This window comes from Mytilus trossulus, chromosome 12 (assembly GCF_036588685.1).
Source record: "Mytilus trossulus isolate FHL-02 chromosome 12, PNRI_Mtr1.1.1.hap1, whole genome shotgun sequence".
Lineage (NCBI taxonomy): Eukaryota > Metazoa > Mollusca > Bivalvia > Mytilida > Mytilidae > Mytilus > Mytilus trossulus.
In genome coordinates this window covers 40631679-40649350 of record NC_086384.1, presented here as the reverse complement: position 1 = coordinate 40649350, position 17672 = coordinate 40631679, and the positions used below count along the sequence as shown (strand labels likewise).

The window sequence follows — 17672 nt, the reverse complement described above, 5'->3', positions numbered from 1 at the left end:
ACCCTAGGAAAATACCCTGGATCTGCCAATTATTTCACTGGGTTCATTGTGTCTTTTTTTTTTATTTGAGGAAATAGGCAGTCAAATAATTTGTAGGTTTCTTAGCATGGATTTAATTGTGTTATCTCAGCAGGCAGATGCATGTTAGGAGCACTATCAACATTGTTTGTTAATCTGTATTCCCCACTTTGCTTTATATCCTGTCATTCTTTTATATTTTTGTGTTCCATGCAATAATTACAGAATACAAACCAGCTAACTACTCAGTGTCCCTCAGTGATATTGTTTGCCTTAAATTAATGGAGAACAAAGGCTTTTCCCCCTGGAGAAGAATCGTAATTTAAAAAAAAATGGCTTAAAATTATTCCCAAAAAGACAACTTTTTCCTAAACAGTGCAGTCTCAGAAGAAGTTGCATGAATACAAACTGAAAAACACTAATTTAAAAAATGTTCATGCTTAAAATAACTATATGTGAACACTTTAGGGTCATCACTGACAAAATGGGGTCTTATTTTAAAGCAGGGTTTGACTCTTTGAAATGGGTCTGTAAATTGAAGTTTCAGTCAAATTCAGTTTATTTTAAATTTCCCAATTTGATGAAAAAGATGCATATTTTCCAAATAAAAAAGGGTAGAGGTTGATTTGAAAAAAGCCAACAATATCACTGCTACTTTTTAATGGAATATATTTTTTCCTGTTGGGGCATAGCATATTGTGAGCAAGTACACTTCCAAGGTAACCGTTGTGAAGCACATCTTCAATGATAAACATGAGGTTCTCTAGGGTAATAAGCGATGTCTTGCAGATAATAATGAGAAAATTCCAATAGTAAGAAACCTGGACGGCTTCATATAGGAAGTTTTAAAAGCAGAGAAATTTGTGCACCTTATATACAAATACACAAAATTAAGGATAACAAATTCAATAAGGTAGCAGTAATTTAGTTCCATTATTGCTATCATTTCGATGAACTTTTTCAAATATGAAGTCACAAATAATACTTTATGTAGGGTATGCATTTTGTAATGTTGCAAAGCACAAAACAAATTTTCAAGTGTTGGACAGCCTGAATATTCCTGTAACATTTAATTCCATTCCATATGTTCTTGAAAACTGTAACCATGTGTATTAAACCTACACAGCTACTTTTGCATAGGTACTATATTTGTACAAAAAACTGTAGTACTAATTTTAATTTTCAGTACAATTGTGTTACTTTAAAATTATTGTAATATTTAGGTAGATGTATCTGTATTTTACAGTACTTGATTTGTACCTATGCAAAAGTAGCAGTGTAGATTAAAATTAACCTAAAGTCAATATGAAGGACTCAAATCTATGGTGGGTTCCAAATCTATGGCAGATTCCTAATCTATGGTAAATGTGACGTCATGCCATCCCAAATCTATGGCAAGTTTTGTAATTTCCTAATATAATCTATGGCGGATTTATGTTGTTTCCAAATATATGGCAAGTTTTGTGCAAAAGGAAAACAATGTAGTACATTGTTTACCAATGACTTGTCATGAGCAAGTGGAAAAAATACGACAACAGGAGCATGTCTATAAATATTTGTGAAATAAACATTCCATAATGGTCAACCAAAATAACATCATAAATGATAAAAGCATATGCCTTAATACAGACTTCAAGATTAAAATGATGTGCTCTGTAAAAAATAAACATCCTTTAATCTGTGCATGGTACCAGCTGTTTAACGAATTCATTAAACAAACTAATAAAACAAAGACAGAATAATAACAAACCAGGAGGCCGCTAATTATAAAAAATAAAATTAAAAAAGTAACGGCCAAGAAAATTAAACAGTTTGAATTTTCAAATAATATTTATTTCAGCGATATCGTTAATACATCTTTTTTTTATTTGCTGACGATTTAAATCAAATTTGTATCTGGTAATTTTATATATCATAGTAACTTTGCCAGCCGTATACAGTAAACTACTACAAACTAGATATAGGAAGATGTGGTATGAGTGCCAATGAGACAACTGTCCATCAAAGTTACAATTTATAAGTAAACCAGTATAGGTCAAGGTACGGCCTTCAACACAGAGCCTTTGCTCACACTGAACAGCAAACTCTAAAGGGCTCTAAAAATCCTTTTTTCTAAAATATGCGTTACTTAAAATAGCAGTGCCATAATTCATCGCCGGACTCGGCCAGTACAGCACATTTGGTCCATCTTCGGGATAACATGTCACATCTTCCTTTAAACCACCCGCAAATTGTTGCCAGGGAAATATCTTTATCTTGAATGGTGTTCAAATCTATGGGTTTCGCCATCGTTATCTGTGGCGAAAATGTAATATGGCAGTATATTCAATTGTGACGTTATACGGTACCCTTTCCACAAGATCTGCCATAGATTTGAGTTGTTTGGCGTTTGTAACGTCACATTTGCCATAGATTAGGAATCTGCCACAGATTTGGAACCCGCCATAGATTTGAGTCCTACATAGATGTTGACTTTCATTGCCTTTGATGGTTTTTTTAATTCAATATTGACCGAAAATAGTTCCTTTTGTGAATATGAGTTGACTGTAATTGGCTTTTATGTTTAGTTTCAGTGAGTTTGCTGCCAGGTTTAAGAGTAATCATTAATAGTTCATTATCTTGTTTGAATTATTTTACACTATAATCTTTGTGTCTTTCATATATATTGCTACACAATGTCAAACATAACCATGATAACTATGACCTGTATTTTCTAACATTTACTTTGGTCTCTGGTGGAAATTTGTCTCATTGACAATCATACCACATCTCCCTTATTTTATATTGAAACAGTTCCAAGAAAATAAAAGCTACAAATATCATTCTATTTAACATATAAAATTTCTGAGAAAGGCAATTCTGTGCTTTGGATATATGGTATGTTAATTCTAGACAATAAATTCAACTTAAACTTTCACATAGGCAGTTGATTTTTATGTGAGCCTGTCTGTTTTATTTAAATGGTTGACAATATTTCATTTATCCATTTCATATCCTTGTGACATTAAAATATTCTCAGCATACATGTAACATGACATAGTCACACATACTTCTTATATTTGTAAATACAAATGTACTATATATATGATAACATGTCTAATAACATCTTGACTTGGTTAAAAGAGTTCTTTGATTCTATGAAAAGGAATGCTTTCCTTTTTTACATGCAATTTTATGATCTGGGGTGTCTTCTGTGCAGCTACATTTTTTCCCTGGTAATAATTGCATGCTGCCACAAATGTCCAGACCTGGTATTGTTCTTTTTTCTATTCGTTGATGCTCTTGTTAACAGTTTTCAAATTTTCAACATATTTTTTGGCACATGTAACACTTTTTTTACCTACAAAAGAGAAGAATCATATAGATAATCAGATAATATAAATCAAGAATAAAACAAAATGTTATTATATAAGGATTAAAAGATCATTAGCATATACAGAAATAGTCATCAGAGGGGGCCTTCTCTTGTCATTATTCAGTGATTCCTTGTATAATCAACTAAATTCTTCACACAAAAAGGGGGGGGGGGGGTCAGCCCACTGCCCCCTAAATCTGCCTCTGAAGATACGATTTTCTTGTAACTGATGATTCATTTTAATATCAATTGTATTTTCAACAGGAGAAAACAGTCCAATAAAATTTTGATTTTTTAGAAGTATGATATTGTAATTAAGATGAGTAATGTACTATCATGACTATTAACAAACCTTCTTTTACATTTGCCTTGCTTTATACCCAAATTACTTTAACTGAAATATTGAACTCTAATAAATGTTTTTATACTCACTGATAAGCTGATCATTTCTAATAATTATATCATGTACATATACAATTTACTTACACCTTATATTCAAAGCAGTCAATGTATGTTCATATTTCTCCCTCTTTCCATTTCAAATACCTCTGCAAACTGAACATCATCTGCAACACTCAAAATCTAAAGTTTGAAGAAAAAAAAGGGGGAATTTTCTTAGTGCAATGATATCAAACATGTATGTCAAAACAGGAAAGATGATTAATATAAGAGATGTTTCATTTTGCACACATACATGTAAGATCATGTAACCCAAGAGGAAACTCCTTTCAAAGCAGCTATATTATTTAATGTTTTATTGCATGAAATACAAAATAGTGATAATGAGACGCAATGTTTTTTTATACCATTGTCCCAGGTTAGGGGGGGGGGGGATCCTGCTAACATGTTTGACCCAGCCACTATATGCATGTATGTGCCACAGTGTCTGTCCCAATTAAGCCAGGAGCCTGTAATTCAGTGGCTGTCGTTTGTTTATGTGTTACATACGATAAGGCCATAATTTATTTCTTTGAGTTTTTTACATTGTCATTTCAGGGCCTTTTATAGCTGACTATGCCGTATGGGCTTTGCTCATTGTTGGAGGCTGTACAGTGACCTACAATGTATAGTTGTTAATTTCTGTGTAATTTTGGTCTCTTGTTGAGAGTTGTCTTCTTGGCAATCATACATGTACCACATCTTCCCTTTTTTTTTTTTTATGTATACTGAATAACCTTAACATTCTAAAAAACCTGGCGAGTCACTCAAGTAGAGTGCACAATTAGAAGATGTACTTGAATTGGTTCATATTAGAGAACAAGCTGTGGCGGAGCCAGAACTTTTCCTTTAGGGGGGGGGGGGGGGGGGGGGGCACTCCAGTCATGCTTCAGCTTCAGTGATTCGCTATAAAATCAACCAAAATTTTCCCATAAAAGGGATTGTATCTAGCTAACATGTTTAACCCGCCATATTCTGTATCCAAGTCAGGAGTCTGCAATTCATTGGATGTCGTTTGTTGATGTGTTAACTTACATACATGTATATTTGTTTGTTTGCTTTTTATGTTTCATAAATTAGTTAGTTTTCTCTATTGAATTGTTATACATTTGTCATTTTTTCTGCCTTTTATAGCTGACTATTGTATGGGCTTTTGTCATGTTGTAGGATGTACAATACTACATGTATATTGAGATATAGAAATGATTCTGTGTCATTGTAGAGAGGTGTCTCATTGGCAATCCTAGCTACCACATCTTTGGTTGCCTTTATAAAATTAGCAAAAATGCTTACCATGTGCAATACAACAATTTAAAAATGATCTAGGCTAGTAATTAAACAATGACTGAGAGTACAAACATGGTACTTTTTTGTGAAAAAAATACATGTTTATATTATGTATATCAACCAATGTAAATTATATAAAAATTTAGGATGTTGTTCACTTACATTCTGCCAACACTTGAAGTAGGAACTATATCTTGGATTCGTCATGACTGTGTGGTAAATATTTTCTGACGTGGTGTTTGATTAGCATAACAATAGAACAACAACAAAGTATGCATGCAACTGCAAACTCGTTATTTTGGTGTTTGATTTCATTTTTATGCTTCCAATATCGAGAAGTACAACTTTAAACACTATGTGTACATGATATTATGTAAATAAAATGAATAGTTAAACTTTATGTGCCATTTTCTTGAAAAAAGTTGAAATCGCAAGTACCTTGCGATTTCCTTTCAATTATTTTCTAAAGCACAACTTTTTGATGGTCTGATTTAGATAGTTATTTCGGTGCGATTATTATTGTCATATAGATAGATCGAAAGCTCATGTTCACAAAATATTATGTGGCTGACTTACTTGTCATTCTGATATGTACGATCCGCTAAATCAACCTTTTCGTAAACAGAAAAAAGACATTTCTTAGCATCAAGATGGCGCTTCCATTAGAGTAATAGAGTCGTTTCCCCTGACTGGTTTTTGTAAATTCGCGGAAAAATAGAACATGCTACAAGTCTGACTGCATAACCGTACTCGCACCCAAACTTACCTCCTTTATAAAAAGGATGATGAACGATTGATGTCAGAAGCGAAAGATTTTTTTTGGTGACTGAATAAAATATTTTTTTGATATAGATTTGAATATTTCACCTAGTATAAAAACAAACATACACGCAGTACGAAGCGGATACTGTTTACCAAGCCCGAAATTTTAGGTATCCGGTCGTTCCGGCCCCAAGTCACTCCGGCCCAAAATCGATCCGCTCCAAGTCGATCCGTCCCCAAGTCGGTCCGTCCCCATTATTAAATATGAATAAACCAAGGATTTGTATAGTTATACTATACAAATCCTTGAGTATTGGTACAACTTAATGTGACTATTGACTAGAACGTTCCTCCAAATATCACCTATGGAAAGATATACCAACAGTATTTCATTGGATCATTAACATTCAATCTCTTTTAGCAAAACATGGAGAGCTACACTCTGTCACAGTGTAGATACTATTCTGTACGCTATCCGGAAGTCGCGATTTTTGAAGCCAGAACTTTTTGGGTCACATTTTAAATTTGTTGGATATACTATATTAAACGGTAAGATGTTCATCTGTACATTGCTTAATGATTAATTCAGCTGACATCGATATTCACAAATGGTTTATAATTAAATTTAGCACATTCATTATTCGTATCTTTGCCTAATTCAAGAAATTTTCAAGTGCATCACTAAGGAAAATCAGTCGATGAACCTAAAAACAATCTGTTTGCACCCTTACTGTATAAATTAACGTAAAAACCAGACTTAATTTACTAAATAAAGTATATTGTAAGTGGTGGTAAAAGTTTCAACCAGATCTTTGAAGCCAGAAATAAGAAAATTACACATGTTTGAATTTTTCGCTGTACGATCAGTCTCGCTTGTATATTTTGAAACTGTATGATCAGTCTTTATTTCACTGTATTCTAGTGGTGATTTCAAAGTAATTTACGAAACATTAGAAGATGGCATTTTTCTGAATAACACAAATATATTTTAATAAATTCACATCCTGAAAACTTATCAAACATGTTTGAGCTTGATAGCGTGTACTCGACTTACTACATTAAGTATACGGATGTTTAAATGTTGCTGAAATTAGAGGAAGGTTTGTTTGTTTATATAAGTTTCAGAAATGTCCTCCGTTATACTTAAAATTGTACAAACACACAGATTTAATTGTTATATAAAAATTCATGTATTTACAAACATTCGAGGCCGTACTGTAGCCTATAATTGATCACAGTTCCTTCACTTTGTTTTGGATGTAAATCTGTCTCTTTCACACTCAATTGTACACCACTTTGTAAAGCGGTGGTTTATAGTGATAATGAAGTCTGTCTTTCCGTTCGTCCGTTGGACCGGTACAACATGTTTCGCCGGTTTTGTAAGCGCATCTCCTCATAAACCACTTAATATACATTGGGGTTTCCAGACATTTTTAAATGGAGAGGGGGTCCAATCCAGGAGAAAAGAGGATTCAAAATATATGTTCCCATACAAATGCATTGAAAGTTAAAAAAGAGTTTCAAACCGCCGGATCCCACATTTTCTTGAATCCGTCACGGGTATAACTATTAATTATTTTTTCTCGGATTCCGTATCATAAATGATAATATAAAAAAGAAGATGCGGCCGGTATGATTGCCAATGAGACAACCGTCCACAAGAAATCAAAATGACACAGATATTAACAAATATAGGTCACCGTATGGCCTTCAACAATGAGCAAAGCCTATACCACAAAGTTAGCTATAAAAGGCCCCGAAATGACAATGTAAAACAATTCAAACGAGAAAATTAACAGCCTTATTTATATAAAAGAAGGAATGTGTTTCGAATTTTATTAAAAATCTTTTAAAAATTCACAATTTGGTGACTATGTGGATCGCATATATCCCATCGAATTGGAGATAAAGGATACTACAGATACAGTTAAGTCGGCTTCATATCTTGACTTACATTTAGAAATTGACAATGAGGGTCGGTTGAAGACAAAACTTTACGACAAAAGAGATGATTTCAGCTTTCCAATTGTGAACTTTCCATTTCTAAGTAGCAACATTCCAGCAGCACCTGCATACGGGGTATATATCTCCCAATTGATACGATATTTCTGTGCTTGCATTTCCTATCATGATTTTCTTGATAGAGGGTTACTGCTCACAAGGAAGCTATTAAACCAAGAGTTCCAAATGGTGAAGTTGAAATCATCCCTTCTTAAATTTTACGAACGCCATCACGAGTTGGTTGACCGTTATGGAATAACCGTTTCACAAATGATATCGGATATGTTCCTTACGTCGTAACTACAATCCCCTTCTCTTTCATGAATCATTGACCTACCGAATTAGACTATTTAACGGATTTGTAATCACATAAGCAACACGACGGGTGCCGCATGTGGAGCAGGATCTGCTTACCCTTCCAGAGCACCTGAGATCACCCCTAGTTTTTGGTGGGGTTCGTGTTGTTTATTCTTTAGTTTTCTATGTTGTGTCACGTGTACTATTGTTTTTCTGTTTGTCTTTTTCATTTTTAGCCATGGCGTTGTCAGTTTGTTTTAGATTTATGAGTTTGACTGTCCCTTTGGTATTTTTCGTCCCTCTTTTATGAGATTTTTTTATATAAGATACGGACTTGAACATTGCATTATATGGGGGCACCCATCAGGTATTTCCAATCGTGACCTCCAAAACCAATTGTTAAACTTTTCTAAAATTGCTCCATTTCTAATCAAATAATGTATTATGGACCTTCTATTTCGAATTTTTGGTAAAAAATATTTTTGATGTTTCTATATATAAAATACGGACTTTGTCATAACCTTATATTGGGCTGACCTATTTTATATCCACAACTTCCTTCAGACACTTGTCATAACTTAATGAATCTTTGTCAGATTCTTTATCATTTAATTCAATTGTGCACCTCTTATTTTGATTTTTCGAAAATTCATCAGTTTTCTAATTCATGATAAGGACTTTTCCACTACTTTATTGGGTGGTACCCGTTTACTATACGCAACTTTCAAAAAGGTACCCGTTTACTATACGCAACTTTCAAAAACTTACAATATATAAATAAAACTTCCTCATATTCGTTATTAAATGATGCCCCTGTGCACCTATAATTTAGTATTTCTGGTGGTTTATTTGTTTCCAAAACATGGACTATAAAAGTGGCGGGGTATAGTTTTGTTAATTGTTAATTCTTTCCTCAATACCTAAAGTTTTTAAACAAAGCTTTCTCTATATATTTTTTTGTCATTTTAAAAGAGACAGGCTTGATGTATGTTATCACCAATTGGTTAACGGCAGACGGTGTAAATAGTCTTTAAACTGAATGTAATAGTTAAACAGATAACTACAACGACACACTAATACAAAGTCAACAAGCGAATCATGTATTGCTATTTAGGCATTTGATTTCAGTTTAAGTAAGACTGACGGAACAAAAATGTTATTATTTTGCCGTCTACAAAAATCATCAGAAATATATTTCTATTGTCTGATGAAAGAAATTACACGTTATAGTTCCATGGACACAATCATAATATCACATAGACACGTATATACCTTCAAATTGCCGGGTTTTTTTTCAAAATCACGACTGGTCATACAGACAAAAAATCTGAAATCGCTTCTAGAATACAGTCAGTTTTAGACTGATCGTACAGTATTTTATTTTGGGATCCTCAAAGAAAGCATATTTTTTATTTGAAATACGAATATTCTACTTAAATACGGTAAGAATATTGAAACAGTATATATTTAACTGTAAACTGATGCAAATATTTGCAATAAAAGATCAATTGCTTTGTAATACGAGAGCAAATTGTCAATCGATTTCACTTTTTTCTATGAAGTTGGTGTGATGCACACGTATATTTTATATTCTACTGCATGTTTTTGTTACAGTTACTCATATTTATGATGCTATACATACATTTAAGATGTGCAAAGCACTATAAAGATATAGGAGTAAACAAATGATGAGAAAAAGCACCAAAACAAAACCGTTCTGTTAGCCAGTTTCAAATCCTCGCTTAAAAAATCACGACTTCCGGATAGCGTACAGAATAGTATCTACACTGTGTCTGTGTGTAGGGGAATTGATAGTGATACCAGATATTTGTAGTCTAACTAAATCCTTTAATAAACTATATTCACTATATGGAGGATTTTTTTAACAAATTTAAACAGTATAAACGGAACTTGCAAAAAGTGTCGATGATGGATGACAACATGCAGGCAAGTGAAGCATTGGAGTACCAGTTAAAGAACCAGTTTAAATCGATACGAAACTGAGTGTAACTGTGTCTGTTTGTATAGAATATAGCATATATATAGCTCCAACATATTTTAAGATGTGAAGATATTTTCCATGTTGAGTTTGAAGATCTTTGAATGTCATGGCGATTTTATTTTATTTACTTCTGACACAGAGTAGCTAAAATTTAACTCATCATAATGTCTTGTTTAACCAAATCATTAGTCTATTATAATTGGTTTGTTTATTAAACAATTGTCTGATGATTGTGATAATGCCACTTGTAATCACTTAATTCAATCAAATCCTGATTAATTAAAGTTACGTAAGCAACAAGGTCTTTATAGCTTGATCTTTTGTTTGGCGTATATAATTATAAGTAATTGTATTTTTTTTCCAGGTAACATATCAGAGGCTTCTATCACACTTGTGAGGGCCCTCATGGGGTTTTTGATTATGTGATTACTTGGCCGTTTTTTTAATGATTATTTGATTATTAAGCCAAATATTTCATGACTATTTGATTACCTAGGACTGTATTTTTAGTTTATGATTATTTGATTACTAAAGATAAGCAAATATTTAATGATTATGTGATTATATTGGCAAAAAAATGGTGATTATGTGATTACTAGGACCCCCCCCCCCCCCCATGAGGGGCCTCACTTGTTTTTTTTTGTAATATCGAATATAGTCAATATATTTTTTTCTTAAAGTTAAAGTTGACAATATTTTGAAAAGTTGTGTGTAGACTGAGACTGCTATAATACATATGTTATGTCTCAGAAATTTGAAGAACTTATAAGAAAAACAAAGTTTGTATGTATTAGCTTAGGGGTCAATTTGTTCCGTTGTGTAACTTTTTCACGATCCGCATAAAATTGTCACGCCGGCCAATTCTTTCCATAACTTAGTCTTAAAAGTTAACTATAATAAGATCTTTAATTGAATAATGTTTTTTTTTTATATTTGTTTAAATATTGGATTTTTTTATCAGCAATTTTAACCAAAATAATATACTGCCAACGGTCATGTAACCCGATATTATAAACATATACTAGTCAACAAAGGAAACGATACACGGCTTTAAATAAAATTTAACAAAAACTTAAAAGTATTAGATATAAAACAAACTTGATGAGATACACTTTTTTCAAAAGATTCCATGTCTTCGATTTTCAGTGTATGCACAAATGATAATGAAAATCAAAACCTGTCTGAAAGTAACTAAATTCCGTGTAAACGATCATAGGGTGCAAATTATTAAGTTGGATAAAAAATCGACACACAATTTTGCGAAGTACAAATGAATTTTCAATATGCTAATCAAGTTATGTTCATGTTGTAAATAATGGGATGAAATATGTTTTAGGAAATCTCAAAAAATGCAAACTAGAGGCTCTAAAGAGCCTGTGTCGCTCACCTTGGTATATGTGAATTAAACAAAGGAAGCAGACAGTTCATGATAAAATTGTGTTTAGGTGAATGGGATGTGTTTGTACATCTTACTTTACTGGACATTCTTGCTGCATGCTTACAATTATTTCTATCTGTAATGAACTTGTCCGTGTAGTTTCAGTGGAAAATGTTAGTAAAAATTTACAAATTTTATGAAAATTGTAAAAATTGATTATAAAAGACAATAACTTCTTAGGGGGTCAATTGACCATTTTGGTAATTTTGACTTATTTTTTAGTCTTAAATTGCTGTACATTATTGCTGTTACAGTTTATCTCTATCTATAATAATATTCAGGATAATAACCCAAAACAGCAAAATTTCCTTAAAATAACCAATTTAATGGCAACAACCTAACAACGAACTGTCCGATTCATCTAAAAATTTCAGGGCAGATAGATCTTGACCAGATGAACAAATTTACCCCTTGTCAGATTTGCTCTAAATGCTTTGGTTTTTGAGTTATCAGCCAAAAACTGCATTCAAAGTTACCCCTATGTTCTATTTTTAGCCGTAGTGGCCATCTTGATTGGTTTGCCCGGTCACAAAACACAATTGTTAATCTGGATACATCAATGATGATTGTGGCCAAGTTTGGTTTAATTTAGCCCAATAGTTTCAGAGGAGAAGATTTTTGTAAAGGATCATGGAGATTTACAAAAAAAGGTTAAAAATTTACTATAAAGGGCAATTACTCCTAAAGAGGTCAACTGACCAATTTGGTCATGTTGACTTATTTGTAAATATTACTTTGCTGAACATTATTGCTGTATACAGTTTATCTCCATCTATAATAATATTCAAGATAATAACCAAAAACAGTAAAATTTCCTTAAAATTACCAATTTAGGGACAGCAACCCAACAATGGGTAATCTGATTCATCTAAAACTTTCAGGGCAGATAGATCTTGACCTGATAAACAATTTTACCCCTTGTCAGATTTGCTCTAAATGCTTTGGTTTTTGAGTTATAAGCAAAAAACTGCATTTTACCCCTATGTTCTATTTTTAGCCATGGCGGACATCTTAGTCGGTTGGCCGGGTAAAAAAACACAATTTTTAAACTGGATACATCAATGATGATTGTGTTTTACTTTAATTTGGCCCAGTAGTTTCAGAGGAGAAGATTTTTGTAAAAGATCATGGAGATTTACGAAAAAAGGTTAAAAATTGTCTATAAAGGGCAATAACTCCTAAAGAGGTCAGCTGACCAATTTGATCATGTTGACTTATTTGTAAATCTTACTTTGCTGAACATTATTGCTGTTTACAGTTCATCTCCATCTATAATAATATTCAAGATAATAACCAAAAACAGTAAAATTTCCTTAAAATTGGAGTTGGCCGGGTCAAATAACACAATTTTTAAACTAGATACATCAATGATGATTGTGGCCAAGTTTGGATTAATTTGGCCCAGTAGTTCGAGGAGAAGAGTTTTGTAAAAGTTAACGACGCCGGACAACGGACGACGGGTGACGGACGCCGGACGGCCAAGTGATGAGAAAAGCTCACTTGGCCTTTTAGGCCAGGTGAGCTAAAATAGAGAGAAAATGTTTACGTCTCAAAACAATGCTTAAGATATGAAAACAAGGCACTGTAAATTTGGAACCTTTCGGATAAGTTTTAAGATTGGTACCGGTTTTTTTTTAATTTCACTTTACACATACTGTCAATGGTAAATCAATGGGGCTGAACTTTGCTTTAAACTGAGAAACTGTTTGATTTAAAAAAAAAAAATTGATGGCAATCATTGTCCTAAATGAGAGGTTGGCATCACAGGTTGGCTTCACCAGTTGGAACTTCTGTTGTTTTTACAGTTATCGTTTTATGTTAATTTTGTAAAAAAATAAATAAAAAAATCGCCAAATGACGTCATGAAAGCAAAGAAAAATAATTTTCAAACGGATTTATATTTCCATTGTAATTAAGTTTTTTCTACCTTAATTCAATATTGATCCTATAAATGGAAAACTTAATCTTTAATTCGAAAAAAAAAAGGGCTCAAGTAGGATATACGGTACTATAGTTCCGGCTTTTGCAATAAATTAATACGCGTATGTATTCATAGGTAATAAAGTTAAAACTGTTTAAATTTTACATTAAACTGAAATAAATGAGTAATTTACAGGTTGACAAGTCGACAGGTTGACAATTTTAAAAACGTTATGGTTGGAATAAGTGGTTGACAGGTTGACAAGTCGACAGGTTGACAATTTTAAAAATGTTTCGGTTGAAATAAGTGGTTGACAGGTTGACAAGTCGACAGGTTGACAGATTGAGAAGTTGATAATTTAATATAATAACAAGTAAGTTATGGTTGACAAGTTGACAAAATGACAGATTGACAACTTCAGAGCATTTATAAAGTGTAAAATAGTATTAATATTAGTGACTGGTAGACAGATCGACAAGTCGACAGGTTGACAATTTCATTTTGAGAAATGTAAATTCTAATGCATTTTGGATGTAACAATTTTTTTCATTGGCTAACAGTTGCCGTCAAATCCACAGTTGACCAGGCGTAACTAAGGAGAGAACAGCCATTTTGAATTGATGAATTCAACAAATGTTCGATTACTACTATATAATCAAAAATAAAACAACACACCTACCTCGAATTTGCCGTTTAAATGTAATTTTATCCAAATTTGAAGCGTACAGGTAACGAAATAACCTCCAGTTTGTAAGTTTTCGTTTGTATGACGTCACGTTTAGCCATGACGTCTTTGTGCCAAAATTATTCATAAAGTTTCGCGGATTTTTTTATTTGACAAATTTGGACATTTTTTTCAAGTTTTATCGTATTTTTTTCTTTCTGTAATGCATTAGAATCGGAATAACAGTACTGTAGTTGAAGAGTTACCACCGTCAATTTTGATTTGACGGTCGCAAATCTCCGTTTTACTGTCTCCGCTCCGCGTCGCCAGTAAAACTGCATTTGCGACCGTCAAATCTACAATTGACGGTGGCAACTCTTCAACTACAGTACTGCTATTCCTTAAATGTACAAATGGTAAACAGGTTGACAGCGAACAGATATAAAAGTTACAAGTCAATACTTGTAAAAAAGATTAAAAACTGAAGTTAATTGTATTTTACTTAATGGATGATGTACTTTTATTTACTTGTTTAATTGTAAAATTAAACCCTTCAACCTGTCTACCTGTCGACCTTAACATTTGTCAACCTGTCAACTTGTCGACCTTAACATTTGTCAACCTGTCAACTTGTCGACCTTAACATTTGTCAACCTGTCGACCTTAACACTTATCAAACTGTCAACCTGTCCACCGTAACACTTGTCAACCTGTCGACCTTAACACTTGTCAACCTTTCAACTTTTAAACTTGTCGACCTTTAAAGTGTCAACCTGTCGACCTGTCAGTCTGTCAATTTATGTTCATATAAACCGATTTACTTCTAAAGTTAAACCGATTTATTACTCTGTTCTTCCGAAGGAACTACAGTACCGTTTATCCTACTTCCTGTATCGTTTCTTTTGTTGACTATAGTATAAATAGAGATATGAATAGATAATCCGACTCTGTTTCTTTTTTCAAAAACTATTTTTGTTGTTGTTGTTCTGATGTATAATAGCAGTGGCTATTTGACCGTAACCGGCTAAATAGCAAATTTGCTATTTAGCTGGCACTGAATAAAACTGATCATTGATGTGATTAATTGTAGAGAATGAAAAAGCTTTTTAATAATTTAAAATCATTTTATTATCAAGCATTGATAAAAAAAAAAAAATACAGTACAATCAAAAATAAAATATGGAATATTTTCATAAATAAATAATTTATAACTTTATAATATTAATTAAAAGCATGAAAACACATTTGTTAATACATTATTAAATATATTTTTTTTCTAAAATATTTATAAAAAAGTTGATTCTCAAATCTGTGTAAAATCTATCATGGTTTAAATATCCTGCCAATGATACAAATAGTGTTATGCAAAACTACATCATAAAACAGACATGACAATGACAGACAATATTAATATTTGTTTCGCATCCTGGGTATAACAGGGGAAATGGATTTACCATCATGTATCTAAAAATTATAGCATCACACACATAACATAACCTATAAGAGAACCACTTCAGATAGCATCACATTTATAATTATAGCATATCACATTACCATGATGCTAAAAAGCCCTGAGGAGAACACTGTGCAGCATATGTTACATATGTATAGATATGGTTCTTTTTCTTCTCTTTATATACGCTCTAAATAGCCAGGGGTGTAGCTAGACCAAAATGATGTATACTCAAAGCCAGGGTTAAATCATACGGTGAGGAGTCTTGTGGCCGCTCAAGGCCCCCAGAAGCTCTATTGTTAATAGTGGAAAATCCTGCATTCTCGCAAACTTCTATTCTTAATAGATTCACCATATTTCATTTTGGTTCCAGTCAGATATAATTTAATCAGAGCCGGCTTAATAGCAAATTTGCTATTTGCCGGTGCCGGTCAAATAGCCACTGCCTATATATATTCATGGAAAGAAGGTATCTCGGCATTTCGTACCGCGGCTTATCACTTTTCGCATAAATCATGTAAATATATTTGCCATATATAGTCGGCGACTTTTTATAAAAAGGAATATAATAGTCTCACGCCAACTGACTAAATTGAAATTAGATATTTACATGTAATGAATTGGACATGTTATACATATAATTAGAATTAGGATAGTGGCGGATCAAGAATTTTTCATAAGTGGGAGCCCACTCCGGTCACGCTTCAGTGATTCCCTATATAAGCAACCATTTTTTTTTCCAAAAAGGGAGGCCCGGGCCCCTTGCCCCCCCCCCCTAAATCCGCCTCTGTGGGATTCCTCCAAGAATTCATGATCACGTAGGAAAATAGGTGGTATTATACAGCAAATAGCGAATATAGATAAGAGAATAGACATGCATTTTACTACCCTGCAAGTGATAATAGGAGAAAAACGGATTTTGGAAAAAAGGGGGATGTTCTTTCACCCAAGTATGGATTTTTTTAATTGCATAAAATCAAAACCAGAATTTTTTATATGTCTCATTTTAAAATAATGTTTTGTAAAGATCGACTGTTACATGAAAATTACCTACACTGAGGTCTACATTGGGTTACTTCCCCCTGACCATCTATGTAACAATATATATTAATTATTTCTTCTTTAAATACAATATTTTTTTATTTTTCATACAATAATCCTAATAAAATAGTATATTGCACAAGATTATGTATCAGTTTGGAAAATATAGTATAATTTAAAGATGTTTTTTGCAACTGACTGTTTTGTTATAGACCGATCTTGTAAGAAAAACAAAGTAAATCCTGGTATCATTTGAAACCGTTTCTGCTGTCTCATTGGCGATTATACCACAAGATATGTATAATATCGCTCTATATTTCACAAGCGCCTCGGGTTTAACATCGAGGTTACAATATTGAAAATAACAAGAGAAGAGAACCATGAAGAAGCACGTACATATCTTACGTCTGAAAGTTCATGTTACATTAATGTGGCTTGGTCTGTTTTCTGTTCGTTGGTCGCGTTGTTGTCTCTTTGAAACATTCCCCTTTTCCTTTCTCAATCTTGAAAAAAGGAAAATTAATAGTTGACAAAATCACCACAACAACGTATCAGAGATAAGTTTGAAGTATATCGTATCTGTTCTGATAGTTATTATAGAATTATAATTAAGTACGCCAGACGCGCGTTTCGTCTTCATAGGACTCATCAGTGACGCTCATATCATAATATTTATAAAAAAAACAAGTACAAAGTTGAAGAGCATAGAGGATCCAATATTCCTAAAAGTTGTGCCTAATACGGCTAAGGTAATCTATCTCTGGGATAAGAAAAAAAACTTAGTTTTTCGAAATATTCAAAGTTTTGAAAACAGGAAATTTATAAAAATGACCGCATTATTGATATTCATGTCAACACGCCGCCGGAAGTGATACCCTCGTGGATGAAACGTCCACCAGCAGTGGCATCGACCCAGTGATGTTACAGCGGATTCCATTGAGTGTGTAGCCAAAGGTAATATCTTTGGTTACCTTGCTTGTTAGCTGAACCGTGAA

General features: G+C 32.9%; 1 protein-coding gene across 4 annotated transcripts in view; it reads right to left on the bottom strand.

Annotated features, from left to right (window-relative positions):
- LOC134692084 (GMP synthase [glutamine-hydrolyzing]-like) overlaps positions 1-6264 on the bottom strand; it is a 32857-nt gene extending 26593 nt beyond the window's left edge. For 2 of the 4 annotated variants that reach the window (XM_063552450.1, XM_063552451.1), the window contains exon 1: positions 5798-5849. The gene's annotated coding sequence lies outside the window, so the exon portion shown is untranslated. Of the gene's footprint in view, positions 1-5797; positions 5850-6223 lie in introns of those variants that run through there. The other 2 variants (XM_063552453.1, XM_063552452.1) reach the window with 2 other exon arrangements.
- Positions 6265-17672: the final 11408 nt, after the last annotated feature.